A 14,458-nucleotide genomic window follows, 5' to 3' on the forward strand; every position below is an offset into this window, starting at 1 on the left:
TATGCCATTCGGTCATCGCTCATCCATAAATGTATTTGTACATATTCTTATTCATTCCTTTACACTTGTGTGTATAAGGTAGTTGTCGTGAATTGTTAGATTACTTGTTAGATATTACTGCATGATCGGAACTAGAAGCACAAGCATTTCGCTACACGCATTAACATCTGCTAACCATGTGTATGTGACCAATCACATTTAGTCCTAATAAACTATTGGGTTAGGAGGTGTCTTAGTCCTAATAAACTATTGGGTTAGGAGGTGTCTTAGTCCTAATAAACTATTGGGTTAGGAGGTGTCTTAGTCCTAATAAACTATTGGGTTAGGGGGTGTCTTAGTCCTATTAAACTATTGGGTTAGGAGGGGTCTTAGTCCTAATAAACTATTGGGTTAGGAGGTGTCTTAGTCCTAATAAACTATTGGGTTAGGAGGTGTCTTAGTCCTAATAAACTATTGGGTTAGGAGGTGTCTTAGTCCTAATAAACTATTGGGTTAGTGTAGGAGGTGTCTTAGTCCTAATAAACTATTGGGTTAGGAGGTGTCTTAGTCCTATTAAACTATTGGGTTAGTGTAGGAGGTGTCTTAGTCCTAATAAACTATTGGGTTAGGAGGTGTCTTAGTCCTAATAAACTATTGGGTTAGTGTAGGAGGTGTCTTAGTCCTAATAAACTATTGGGTTAGGAGGTGTCTTAGTCCTATTAAACTATTGGGTTAGGAGGTGTCTTAGTCCTAATAAACTATTGGGTTAGTGTAGGAGGTGTCTTAGTCCTAATAAACTATTGGGTTAGGAGGTGTCTTAGTCCTAATAAACTATTGGGTTAGTGTAGGAGGTGTCTTAGTCCTATTAAACTATTGGGTTAGTGTAGGAGGTGTCTTAGTCCTAATAAACTATTGGGTTAGGAGGTGTCTTAGTCCTAATAAACTATTGGGTTAGTGTAGGAGGTGTCTTGGTCCTAATAAACTATTGGGTTAGGAAGTGTCTTAGTCCTATTAAACTATTGGGTTAGTGTAGGAGGTGTCTTAGTCCTAATAAACTATTGGGTTAGGAGGTGACTTAGTCCTAATAAACTATTGGGTTAGTGTAGGAGGTGTCTTAGTCCTAATAAACTATTGGGTTAGGAGGTGTCTTAGTCCTAATAAACTATTGGGTTAGGAGGTGTCTTAGTCCTAATAAACTATTGGGTTAGGAGATGTGTTAGTCCTAATAAACTATTGGGTTAGGAGGTGTCTTAGTCCTAATAAACTATTGGGTTAGGAGGTGTCTTAGTCCTAATAAACTATTGGGTTAGGAGGTGTCCTAGTCCTAATAAACTATTGGGTTAGGAGGTGTCTTAGTCCTAATAAACTATTGGGTTAGTGTAGGAGGTGTCTTAGTCCTAATAAACTATTGGGTTAGTGTAGGAGGTGTCGTAGTCCTAATAAACTATTGGGTTAGTGTAGGAGGTGTCGTAGTCCTAATAAACTATTGGGTTAGGAGGTGTCTTAGTCCTAATAAACTATTGGGTTAGAGTAGGAGGTGTCTTAGTCCTAATAAACTATTGGGTTAGTGTAGGAGGTGTCTTAGTCCAAATAAACTATTGGGTTAGGAGGTGTCTTAGTCCTAATAAACTATTGGGTTAGTGTAGGAGATGTCTTAGTCCTATTAAACTATTGGGTTAGTGTAGGAGGTGTCTTAGTCCTAATAAACTATTGGGTTAGTGTAGAACGTGTCTTAGTCCTAATAAGCTATTGGGTTAAGAGGTGTCTTAGTCCTAATAAACTATTGGGTTAGGAGGTGTCTTAGTCCTAATAAACTATTGGGTTAGGAGGTGTCTTAGTCCTAATAAACTATTGGGTTAGGAGGTGTCTTAGTCCTAATAAACTATTGGGTTAGGAGGTGTCTTAGTCCTAATAAACTATTGGGTTAGGAGGTGTCTTAGTCCTAATAAACTATTGGGTTAGGAGGTGTCTTAGTCCTAATAAACTATTGGGTTAGTGTAGGAGGTGTCTTAGCCCTAATAAACTATTGGGTTAGGAGGTGTCTTAGTCCTAATAAACTATTGGGTTAGGAGGTGTCTTAGTCCTAATAAACTATTGGGTTAGAGTAGGAGGTGTCTTAGTCCTAATAAACTATTGGGTTAGGAGGTGTCTTAGTCCTAATAAACTATTGGGTTAGGAGGTGTCTTAGTCCTAATAAACTATTGGGTTAGTGTAGGAGGTGTCTTAGTCCTAATAAACTATTGGGTTAGTGAAGGAGGTGTCTTAGTCCTAATAAACTATTGGGTTAGAGTAGGAGGTGTCTTAGTCCTAATAAACTATTGGGTTAGTGTAGGAGGTGTCTTAGTCCTAATAAACTATTGGGTTAGGAGGTGTCTTGGTCCTAATAAACTATTGGATTAGGAGGTTTCTTGGTCCTAATAAACTATTGGGTTAGGAGATGTCTTAGTCCTAATAAACTATTGGGTTAGGAGATGTCTTGGTCCTAATAAACTATTGGGTTAGGAGGTGTCTTAGTCCTAATAAACTATTGGGTTAGTGTAGGAGGTGTCTTAGTCCTAATAAACTATTGGGTTAGGAGGTGTCTTAGTCCTAATAAACTATTGGGTTAGGAGGTGTCTTAGTCCTAATAAACTATTGGGTTAGTGTAGGAGGTGTCTTAGTCCTAATAAACTATTGGGTTAGGGAGTGTCTTAGTCCTAATAAACTATTGGGTTAGGAGGTGTCTTAGTCCTAATAAACTATTGGGTTAGGAGGTGTCTTAGTCCTAATAAACTATTGGGTTAGGAGGTGTCTTAGTCCTAGTAAACTATTGGGTTAGGAGGTGCCTTAGTCCTAATAAACTATTGGGTTAGGAGGTGTCTTAGTCCTAATAAACTATTGGGTTAGGAGGTGTCTTAGTCCTAATAAACTATTGGGTTAGGAGGTGTCTTAGTCCTAATAAACTATTGGGTTAGGAGGTGTCGTAGTCCTAATAAACTATTGGGTTAGGAGGTGTCTTAGTCCTAATAAACTATTGGGTTAGTGTAGGAGGTGTCTTAGTCCTAATAAACTATTGGGTTAGGAGGTGTCTTAGTCCTAATAAACTATTGGGTTAGTGTAGGAGGTGTCTTAGTCCTAATAAACTATTGGGTTAGGGAGTGTCTTAGTCCTAATAAACTATTGGGTTAGGAGGTGTCTTAGTCCTAATAAACTATTGGGTTAGGAGGTGTCTTAGTCCTAATAAACTATTGGGTTAGTGTAGGAGGTGTCTTAGTCCTAATAAACTATTGGGTTAGGAGGGGTCTTAGTCCTAATAAACTATTGGGTTAGGAGGTGTCTTAGTCCTAATAAACTATTGGGTTAGGAGGTGTCGTAGTCCTAATAAACTATTGGGTTAGGAGGTGTCTTAGTCCTAATAAACTATTGGAGTAGGAGGTGTCTTAGTCCTAATAAACTATTGGGTTAGTGTAGGAGGTGTCTTAGTCCTAATAAACTATTGGGTTAGTGTAGGAGGTGTCTTAGTCCTAATAAACTATTGGGTTAGGAGGTGTCTTAGTCCTAATAAACTATTGGGTTAGGAGGTGTCTTAGTCCTAATAAACTATTGGGTTAGGGGGTGTTTTAGTCCTAATAAACTATTGGGTTAGTGTAGGAGGTGTCTTAGTCCTAATAAACTATTGGGTTAGTGTAGAAGGTGTCTTAGTCCTAATAAGCTATTGGGTTAAGAGGTGTCTTAGTCCTAATAAACTATTGGGTTAGTGTAGGAGGTGTCTTAGTCCTAATAAACTATGGGTTAGTGTAGGAGGTGTCTTAGTCCTATTAAACTATTGGGTTAGGAGGTGTCTTAGTCCTATTAAACTATTGGGTTAGGAGGTGTCTTAGTCCTATTAAACTATTGGGTTAGGAGGTGTCTTAGTCCTATTAAACTATTGGGTTAGGAGGTGTCGTAGTCCTATTAAACTATTGGGTTAGTGTAGGAGGTGTCTTAGTCCTAATAAACTATTGGGTTAGGAGGTGTCTTAGTCCTAATAAACTATTGGGTTAGGAGGTATCTTAGTCCTAATAAACTATTGGGTTAGGAGGTGTCTTAGTCCTTATAAACTATTGGTTTAGGAGGTGTCTTAGTCCTAATAAACTATTGGGTTAGGAGGTGTCTTGGTCCTAATAAACTATTGGGTTAGTGTAGGAGGTGTCTTAGTCCTATTAAACTATTGGGTTAGGAGGTGTCTTAGTCCTAATAAACTATTGGGTTAGGAGGTGTCTTAGTCCTAATAAACTATTGGGTTAGGGGTAAGAGGTGTCTTAGTCCTAATAAACTATTGGGTTAGGAGGTGTCTTAGTCCTAATAAACTATTGGGTTAGGAGGTGTCTTGGTCCTAATAAACTATTGGGTTAGTGTAGGAGGTGTCTTAGTCCTATTAAACTATTGGGTTAGGAGGTGTCTTGGTCCGAATAAACTATTGGGTTAGTGTAGGAGGTGTCGTAGTCCTAATAAACTATTGGGTTAGGAGGTGTCTTAGTCCTAATAAACTATTGGGTTAGGAGGTGTCTTAGTCCTATTAAACTATTGGGTTAGGAGGTGTCTTAGTCCTATTAAACTATTGGGTTAGGAGGTGTCTTAGTCCTAATAAACTATTGGATTAGGAGGTGTCTTAGTCCTAATAAACTATTGGGTTAGGAGGTGTCTTCGTCCTAATAAACTATTGGGTTAGGAGGTGTCTCAGTCCTAATAAACTATTGGGTTAGGAGGTGTCTTAGTCCTAATAAACTATTGGGTTAGGAGGTGTCTTAGTCCTAATAAACTATTGGGTTAGGAGGTGTCTCAGTCCTAATAAACTATTGGGTTAGGAGGTGTCTTAGTCCTAATAAACTATTGGGTTAGGAGGTGTCTTAGTCCTAATAAACTATTGGGTTAGGAGGTGTCTTAGTCCTAGTAAACTATTGGGTTAGGAGGTGTCTTAGTCCTAATAAACTATTGGGTTAGGAGGTGTCTTAGTCCTAATAAACTATTGGGTTAGGAGGTGTCTTAGTCCTAATAAACTATTGGGTTAGGAGGTGTCTTGTTCCTAATAAACTATTGGGTTAGTGTAGGAGGTGTCTTAGTCCTAATAAACTATTGGGTTAGGAGGTGTCTTAGTCCTAATAAACTATTGGGTTAGAGTAGGAGATGTGTTGTTCCTAATAAACTATTGGGTTAGGAGGTGTCTTAGTCCTATTAAACTATTGGGTTAGGAGGTGTCTTAGTCCTAATAAACTATTGGGTTAGGAGGTGTCTTAGTCCTAATAAACTATTGGGTTAGGAGGTGTCTTAGTCCTAATAAACTATTGGGTTAGGAGGTGTCTTAGTCCTAATAAACTATTGGGTTAGGAGGTGTCTTAGTCCTAATAAACTATTGGCTTAGGAGGTGTCTTAGTCCTAATAAACTATTGGGTTAGGAGGTGTCTTAGTCCTAGTAAACTATTGGGTTAGGAGGTGTCTTAGTCCTAATAAACTATTGGGTTAGGAGGTGTCTTAGTCCTAATAAACTATTGGGTTAGGAGGTGTCTTAGTCCTAATAAACTATTGGGTTAGGAGGTGTCTTAGTCCTAATAAACTATTGGGTTAGGAGGTGTCTTAGTCCTAGTAAACTATTGGGTTAGGAGGTGTCTTAGTCCTAATAAACTATTGGGTTAGGAGGTGTCGTAGTCCTAATAAACTATTGGGTTAGGAGGTGTCTTAGTCCTAATAAACTATTGGGTTAGTGTAGGAGGTGTCTTAGTCCTAATAAACTATTGGGTTAGTGTAGGAGGTGTCTTGGTCCTAATAAACTATTGGGTTAGGATGTGTCTTAGTCCTAATAAACTATTGGGTTAGTGTAGGAGGTGTCTTGGTCCTAATAAACTATTGGGTTAGGATGTGTCTTAGTCCTAATAAACTATTGGGTTAGGAGGTGTCTTAGTCCTAATAAACTATTGGGTTAGGAGGTGTCTTAGTCCTAATAAACTATTGGGTTAGGAGGTGTCTTAGTCCTAATAAACTATTGGGTTAGTGTAGGAGGTGTCTTAGTCCTAATAAACTATTGGGTTAGGAGGTGTCTTAGTCCTAATAAACTATTGGGTTAGGAGGTGTCTTAGTCCTATTAAACTATTGGGTTAGGAGGTGTCTTAGTCCTAATAAACTATTGGGTTAGGAGGTGTCTTAGTCCTAATAAACTATTGGGTTAGGAGGTGTCTTAGTCCTAATAAACTATTGGGTTAGGAGGTGTCTTAGTCCTAATAAACTATTGGGTTAGTGTGGGAGGTGTCTTAGTCCTATTAAACTATTGGGTTAGGAGGTGTCTTGGTCCGAATAAACTATTTGGTTAGTGTAGGAGGTGTCTTAGTCCTAATAAACTATTGGGTTAGGAGGTGTCTTAGTCCTAATAAACTATTGGGTTAGGAGGTGTCTTAGTCCTATTAAACTATTGGGTTAGGAGGTGTCTTAGTCCTATTAAACTATTGGGTTAGGAGGTGTCTTAGTCCTAATAAACTATTGGATTAGGAGGTGTCTTAGTCCTAATAAACTATTGGGTTAGGAGGTGTCTTAGTCCTAATAAACTATTGGGTTAGGAGGTGTCTTAGTCCTAATAAACTATTGGGTTAGGAGGTGTCTTAGTCCTAATAAACTATTGGGTTAGGAGGTGTCTTAGTCCTAATAAACTATTGGGTTAGAGTAGGAGGTGTCTTAGTCCTAATAAACTATTGGGTTAGGAGGTGTCTCAGTCCTAATAAACTATTGGGTTAGGAGGTGTCTTAGTCCTAATAAACTATTGGGTTAGGAGGTGTCTTAGTCCTAATAAACTATTGGGTTAGGAGGTGTCTTAGTCCTAGTAAACTATTGGGTTAGGAGGTGTCTTAGTCCTAATAAACTATTGGGTTAGGAGGTGTCTTAGTCCTAATAAACTATTGGGTTAGGAGGTGTCTTAGTCCTAATAAACTATTGGGTTAGGAGGTGTCTTGTTCCTAATAAACTATTGGGTTAGTGTAGGAGGTGTCTTAGTCCTAATAAACTATTGTGTTAGGAGGTGTCTTAGTCCTAATAAACTATTGGGTTAGGAGGTGTCTTAGTCCTATTAAACTATTGGGTTAGGAGGTGTCTTAGTCCTATTAAACTATTGGGTTAGGAGGTGTCTTAGTCCTAATAAACTATTGGGTTAGGAGATGTCTTAGTCCTAATAAACTATTGGGTTAGGAGGTGTCTTAGTCCTAATAAACTATTGGCTTAGGAGGTGTCTTAGTCCTAGTAAACTATTGGGTTAGGAGGTGTCTTAGTCCTAATAAACTATTGGGTTAGGAGGTGTCGTAGTCCTAATAAACTATTGGGTTAGGAGGTTGTCTTAGTCCTAATAAACTATTGGGTTAGTGTAGGAGGTGTCTTAGTCCTAATAAACTATTGGGTTAGTGTAGAAGGTGTCTTAGTCCTAATAAACTATTGGGTTAGGAGGTGTCTTAGTCCTAATAAACTATTGGGTTAGTGTAGGAGGTGTCTTAGTCCTAATAAACTATTGGGTTAGGAGGTGTCTTAGTCCTAATAAACTATTGGGTTAGGAGGTGTCGTAGTCCTAATAAACTATTGGGTTAGGAGGTGTCTTAGTCCTAATAAACTATTGGGTTAGGAGGTGTCTTAGTCCTAATAAACTATTGGGTTAGGAGGTGTCTTAGTCCTAATAAACTATTGGGTTAGGAGGTGTCTTAGTCCTAATAAACTATTGGGTTAGTGTAGGAGGTGTCTTAGTCCTATTAAACTATTGGGTTAGGAGGTGTCTTGGTCCGAATAAACTATTGGGTTAGTGTAGGAGGTGTCGTAGTCCTAATAAACTATTGGGTTAGGAGGTGTCTTAGTCCTAATAAACTATTGGGTTAGGAGGTGTCTTAGTCCTAATAAACTATTGGGTTAGGAGGTGTCTTAGTCCTAATAAACTATTGGGTTAGGAGGTGTCTTAGTCCTAATAAACTATTGGGTTAGGAGGTGTCTTAGTCCTAATAAACTATTGGGTTAGAGTAGGAGGCGTCTTAGTCCTAATAAACTATTGGGTTAGGAGGTGTCTCAGTCCTAATAAACTGTTGGGTTAGGAGGTGTCTTAGTCCTAATAAACTATTGGGTTAGGAGGTGTCTTAGTCCTAATAAACTATTGGGTTAGGAGGTGTCTTAGTCCTATTAAACTATTGGGTTAGGAGGTGTCTTAGTCCTAATAAACTATTGGGTTAGGAGGTGTCTTAGTCCTAATAAACTATTGGGTTAGGAGGTGTCTTAGTCCTAATAAACTATTGGGTTAGGAGGTGTCTTGTTCCTAATAAACTATTGGGTTAGTGTAGGAGGTGTCTTAGTCCTAATAAACTATTGGGTTAGGAGGTGTCTTAGTCCTAATAAACTATTGGGTTAGAGTAGGAGATGTGTTGTTCCTAATAAACTATTGGGTTAGGAGGTGTCTTAGTCCTATTAAACTATTGGGTTAGGAGGTGTCTTAGTCCTAATAAACTATTGGGTTAGGAGATGTCTTAGTCCTAATAAACTATTGGGTTAGGAGGTGTCTTAGTCCTAATAAACTATTGGCTTAGGAGGTGTCTTAGTCCTAGTAAACTATTGGGTTAGGAGGTGTCTTAGTCCTAATAAACTATTGGGTTAGGAGGTGTCGTAGTCCTAATAAACTATTGGGTTAGGAGGTGTCTTAGTCCTAATAAACTATTGGGTTAGTGTAGGAGGTGTCTTAGTCCTAATAAACTATTGGGTTAGTGTAGAAGGTGTCTTAGTCCTAATAAACTATTGGGTTAGGAGGTGTCTTAGTCCTAATAAACTATTGGGTTAGTGTAGGAGGTGTCTTAGTCCTAATAAACTATTGGGTTAGGAGGTGTCTTAGTCCTAATAAACTATTGGGTTAGGAGGTGTCGTAGTCCTAATAAACTATTGGGTTAGGAGGTGTCTTAGTCCTAATAAACTATTGGGTTAGGAGGTGTCTTAGTCCTAATAAACTATTGGGTTAGGAGGTGTCTTAGTCCTAATAAACTATTGGGTTAGGAGGTGTCTTAGTCCTAATAAACTATTGGGTTAGTGTAGGAGGTGTCTTAGTCCTATTAAACTATTGGGTTAGGAGGTGTCTTGGTCCGAATAAACTATTGGGTTAGTGTAGGAGGTGTCGTAGTCCTAATAAACTATTGGGTTAGGAGGTGTCTTAGTCCTAATAAACTATTGGGTTAGGAGGTGTCTTAGTCCTATTAAACTATTGGGTTAGGAGGTGTCTTAGTCCTATTAAACTATTGGGTTAGGAGGTGTCTTAGTCCTAATAAACTATTGGATTAGGAGGTGTCTTAGTCCTAATAAACTATTGGGTTAGGAGGTGTCTTAGTCCTAATAAACTATTGGGTTAGGAGGTGTCTCAGTCCTAATAAACTATTGGGTTAGGAGGTGTCTTAGTCCTAATAAACTATTGGGTTAGGAGGTGTCTTAGTCCTAATAAACTATTGGGTTAGGAGGTGTCTTAGTCCTAATAAACTATTGGGTTAGGAGGTGTCTTAGTCCTAGTAAACTATTGGGTTAGGAGGTGTCTTAGTCCTAATAAACTATTGGGTTAGGAGGTGTCTTAGTCCTAATAAACTATTGGGTTAGGAGGTGTCTTAGTCCTAATAAACTATTGGGTTAGGAGGTGTCTTGTTCCTAATAAACTATTGGGTTAGTGTAGGAGGTGTCTTAGTCCTAATAAACTATTTGGTTAGGAGGTGTCTTAGTCCTAATAAACTATTGGGTTAGAGTAGGAGATGTGTTGTTCCTAATAAACTATTGGGTTAGGAGGTGTCTTAGTCCTATTAAACTATTGGGTTAGGAGGTGTCTTAGTCCTAATAAACTATTGGGTTAGGAGATGTCTTAGTCCTAATAAAATATTGGGTTAGGAGGTGTCTTAGTCCTAATAAACTATTGGGTTAGGAGGTGTCTTAGTCCTAATAAACTATTGGGTTAGGAGGTGTCTTAGTCCTAGTAAACTATTGGGTTAGGAGGTGTCTTAGTCCTAATAAACTATTGGGTTAGGAGGTGTCTTAGTCCTAATAAACTATTGGGTTAGGAGGTGTCTTAGTCCTAATAAACTATTGGGTTAGGAGGTGTCTTAGTCCTAATAAACTATTGGGTTAGGAGGTGTCTTAGTCCTAATAAACTATTGGGTTAGGAGGTGTCTTAGTCCTAGTAAACTATTGGGTTAGGAGGTGTCTTAGTCCTAATAAACTATTGGGTTAGGAGGTGTCGTAGTCCTAATAAACTATTGGGTTAGGAGGTGTCTTAGTCCTAATAAACTATTGGGTTAGTGTAGGAGGTGTCTTAGTCCTAATAAACTTTTGGGTTAGGAGGTGTCTTAGTCCTAATAAACTATTGGGTTAGGAGGTGTCGTAGTCCTAATAAACTATTGGGTTAGGAGGTGTCTTAGTCCTAATAAACTATTGGGTTAGGAGGTGTCTTAGTCCTAATAAACTATTGGGTTAGGAGGTGTCTTAGTCCTAATAAACTATTGGGTTAGGAGGTGTCTTAGTCCTAATAAACTATTGGGTTAGTGTAGGAGGTGTCTTAGTCCTATTAAACTATTGGGTTAGGAGGTGTCTTGGTCCGAATAAACTATTGGGTTAGTGTAGGAGGTGTCGTAGTCCTAATAAACTATTGGGTTAGGAGGTGTCTTAGTCCTAATAAACTATTGGGTTAGGAGGTGTCTTAGTCCTAATAAACTATTGGGTTAGGAGGTGTCTTAGTCCTAATAAACTATTGGGTTAGGAGGTGTCTTAGTCCTAATAAACTATTGGGTTAGGAGGTGTCTTAGTCCTAATAAACTATTGGGTTAGAGTAGGAGGCGTCTTAGTCCTAATAAACTATTGGGTTAGGAGGTGTCTCAGTCCTAATAAACTATTGGGTTAGGAGGTGTCTTAGTCCTAATAAACTATTGGGTTAGGAGGTGTCTTAGTCCTAATAAACTATTGGGTTAGGAGGTGTCTTAGTCCTATTAAACTATTGGGTTAGGAGGTGTCTTAGTCCTAATAAACTATTGGGTTAGGAGGTGTCTTAGTCCTAATAAACTATTGGGTTAGGAGGTGTCTTAGTCCTAATAAACTATTGGGTTAGGAGGTGTCTTGTTCCTAATAAACTATTGGGTTAGTGTAGGAGGTGTCTTAGTCCTAATAAACTATTGGGTTAGGAGGTGTCTTAGTCCTAATAAACTATTGGGTTAGAGTAGGAGATGTGTTGTTCCTAATAAACTATTGGGTTAGGAGGTGTCTTAGTCCTATTAAACTATTGGGTTAGGAGGTGTCTTAGTCCTAATAAACTATTGGGTTAGGAGATGTCTTAGTCCTAATAAACTATTGGGTTAGGAGGTGTCTTAGTCCTAATAAACTATTGGCTTAGGAGGTGTCTTAGTCCTAGTAAACTATTGGGTTAGGAGGTGTCTTAGTCCTAATAAACTATTGGGTTAGGAGGTGTCGTAGTCCTAATAAACTATTGGGTTAGGAGGTGTCTTAGTCCTAATAAACTATTGGGTTAGTGTAGGAGGTGTCTTAGTCCTAATAAACTATTGGGTTAGTGTAGAAGGTGTCTTAGTCCTAATAAACTATTGGGTTAGGAGGTGTCTTAGTCCTAATAAACTATTGGGTTAGTGTAGGAGGTGTCTTAGTCCTAATAAACTATTGGGTTAGGAGGTGTCTTAGTCCTAATAAACTATTGGGTTAGGAGGTGTCGTAGTCCTAATAAACTATTGGGTTAGGAGGTGTCTTAGTCCTAATAAACTATTGGGTTAGGAGGTGTCTTAGTCCTAATAAACTATTGGGTTAGGAGGTGTCTTAGTCCTAATAAACTATTGGGTTAGGAGGTGTCTTAGTCCTAATAAACTATTGGGTTAGTGTAGGAGGTGTCTTAGTCCTATTAAACTATTGGGTTAGGAGGTGTCTTAGTCCTAATAAACTATTGGGTTAGTGTAGGAGGTGTCTTAGTCCTAATAAACTATTGGGTTAGGAGGTGTCTTAGTCCTAATAAACTATTGGGTTAGGAGGTGTCTTAGTCCTATTAAACTATTGGGTTAGGAGGTGTCTTAGTCCTATTAAACTATTGGGTTAGGAGGTGTCTTAGTCCTAATAAACTATTGGATTAGGAGGTGTCTTAGTCCTAATAAACTATTGGGTTAGGAGGTGTCTTAGTCCTAATAAACTATTGGGTTAGGAGGTGTCTCAGTCCTAATAAACTATTGGGTTAGGAGGTGTCTTAGTCCTAATAAACTATTGGGTTAGGAGGTGTCTTAGTCCTAATAAACTATTGGGTTAGGAGGTGTCTTAGTCCTAATAAACTATTGGGTTAGGAGGTGTCTTAGTCCTAGTAAACTATTGGGTTAGGAGGTGTCTTAGTCCTAATAAACTATTGGGTTAGGAGGTGTCTTAGTCCTAATAAACTATTGGGTTAGGAGGTGTCTTAGTCCTAATAAACTATTGGGTTAGGAGGTGTCTTGTTCCTAATAAACTATTGGGTTAGTGTAGGAGGTGTCTTAGTCCTAATAAACTATTGGGTTAGGAGGTGTCTTAGTCCTAATAAACTATTGGGTTAGAGTAGGAGATGTGTTGTTCCTAATAAACTATTGGGTTAGGAGGTGTCTTAGTCCTATTAAACTATTGGGTTAGGAGGTGTCTTAGTCCTAATAAACTATTGGGTTAGGAGATGTCTTAGTCCTAATAAACTATTGGGTTAGGAGGTGTCTTAGTCCTAATAAACTATTGGGTTAGGAGGTGTCTTAGTCCTAATAAACTATTGGGTTAGGAGGTGTCTTAGTCCTAGTAAACTATTGGGTTAGGAGGTGTCTTAGTCCTAATAAACTATTGGGTTAGGAGGTGTCTTAGTCCTAATAAACTATTGGGTTAGGAGGTGTCTTAGTCCTAATAAACTATTGGGTTAGGAGGTGTCTTAGTCCTAATAAACTATTGGGTTAGGAGGTGTCTTAGTCCTAATAAACTATTGGGTTAGGAGGTGTCTTAGTCCTAGTAAACTATTGGGTTAGGAGGTGTCTTAGTCCTAATAAACTATTGGGTTAGGAGGTGTCGTAGTCCTAATAAACTATTGGGTTAGGAGGTGTCTTAGTCCTAATAAACTATTGGGTTAGTGTAGGAGGTGTCTTAGTCCTAATAAACTATTGGGTTAGTGTAGGAGGTGTCTTAGTCCTAATAAACTATTGGGTTAGGAGGTGTCTAGTCCTAATAAACTATTGGGTTAGGAGGTGTCGTAGTCCTAATAAACTATTGGGTTAGGAGGTGTCTTAGTCCTAATAAACTATTGGGTTAGGAGGTGTCTTGGTCCTAATAAACTATTGGGTTAGGAGGTGTCTTAGTCCTAATAAACTATTGGGTTAGGAGGTGTCTTAGTCCTAATAAACTATTGGGTTAGGAGGTGTCTTAGTCCTAATAAACTATTGGGTTAGGAGGTTACTTAGTCCTAATAAACTATTGGGTTAGGAGGTGTCTTAGTCCTAATAAACTATTGGGTTAGGAGGTGTCTTAGTCCTAGTAAACTATTGGGTTAGGAGGTGTCTTAGTCCTAATAAACTATTGGGTTAGGAGGTGTCTTAGTCCTATTAAACTATTGGGTTAGTGTAGGAGGTGTCTTAGTCCTATTAAACTATTGGGTTAGTGTAGGAGGTGTCTTAGTCCTAATAAACTATTGGGTTAGTGTAGGAGGTGTCTTAGTCCTAATTAACTATTGGGTTAGGAGGTGTCTTAGTCCTAATAAACTATTGGGTTAGGAGGTGTCTTAGTCCTAATAAACTATTGGGTTAGGGGGTGTCTTAGTCCTAATAAACTATTGGGTTAGTGTAGGAGGTGTCTTAGTCCTAATTAACTATTGGGTTAGGAGGTGTCTTAGTCCTAATAAACTGTTGGGTTAGGAGGTGTCTTAGTCCTAATAAACTATTGGGTTAGTGTAGGAGGTGTCTTAGTCCTAATAAACTATTGGGTTAGAGTAGGAGGTGTCTTAGTCCTAATAAACTGTTGGGTTAGGAGGTGTCTTAGTCCTAATAAACTATTGGGTTAGTGTAGGAGGTGTCTTAGTCCTAATAAACTATTGGGTTAGAGTAGGAGGTGTCTTAGTCCTAATAAACTGTTGGGTTAGGAGGTGTCTTAGTCCTAATAAACTATTGGGTTAGTGTAGGAGGTGTCTTAGTCCTAATAAACTATTGGGTTAGTGTAGGAGGTGTCTTAGTCCTAATAAACTATTGGGTTAGAGTAGGAGGTGTCTTAGTCCTAAAACACTATTGGGTTAGGAGGTGTCTTAGTCCTAATAAACTATTGGGTTAGGGGTAAGAGGTATCTTAGTCCTAATAAACTATTGGGCTAGGGGTAAGAGGTGTCTTAGTCCTAATAAACTATTGGGTTAAAGTAGGAGGTGTCTTAGTCCTAATAAACTATTGGGTTAGGAGGTGTCTTAGTCCTAATAAACTATTGGGTTAGGAGGTGTCTTAGTCCTAATAAACTATTGGGT

The 14,458-nt window shown here is 38.6% G+C and overlaps 1 protein-coding gene across 2 annotated transcripts in view; it reads right to left on the reverse strand.

Annotated features, from left to right (window-relative positions):
• The window catches only part of LOC129869449 (gamma-aminobutyric acid receptor subunit gamma-3), a 435,314-nt gene that overhangs the window by 340,468 nt on the left and 80,388 nt on the right, over positions 1-14,458 (reverse strand). The window lies entirely within an intron of this gene.

This window comes from Salvelinus fontinalis, chromosome 14 (assembly GCF_029448725.1).
Source record: "Salvelinus fontinalis isolate EN_2023a chromosome 14, ASM2944872v1, whole genome shotgun sequence".
In the NCBI taxonomy this organism is placed as follows: Eukaryota; Metazoa; Chordata; class Actinopteri; order Salmoniformes; family Salmonidae; genus Salvelinus; species Salvelinus fontinalis.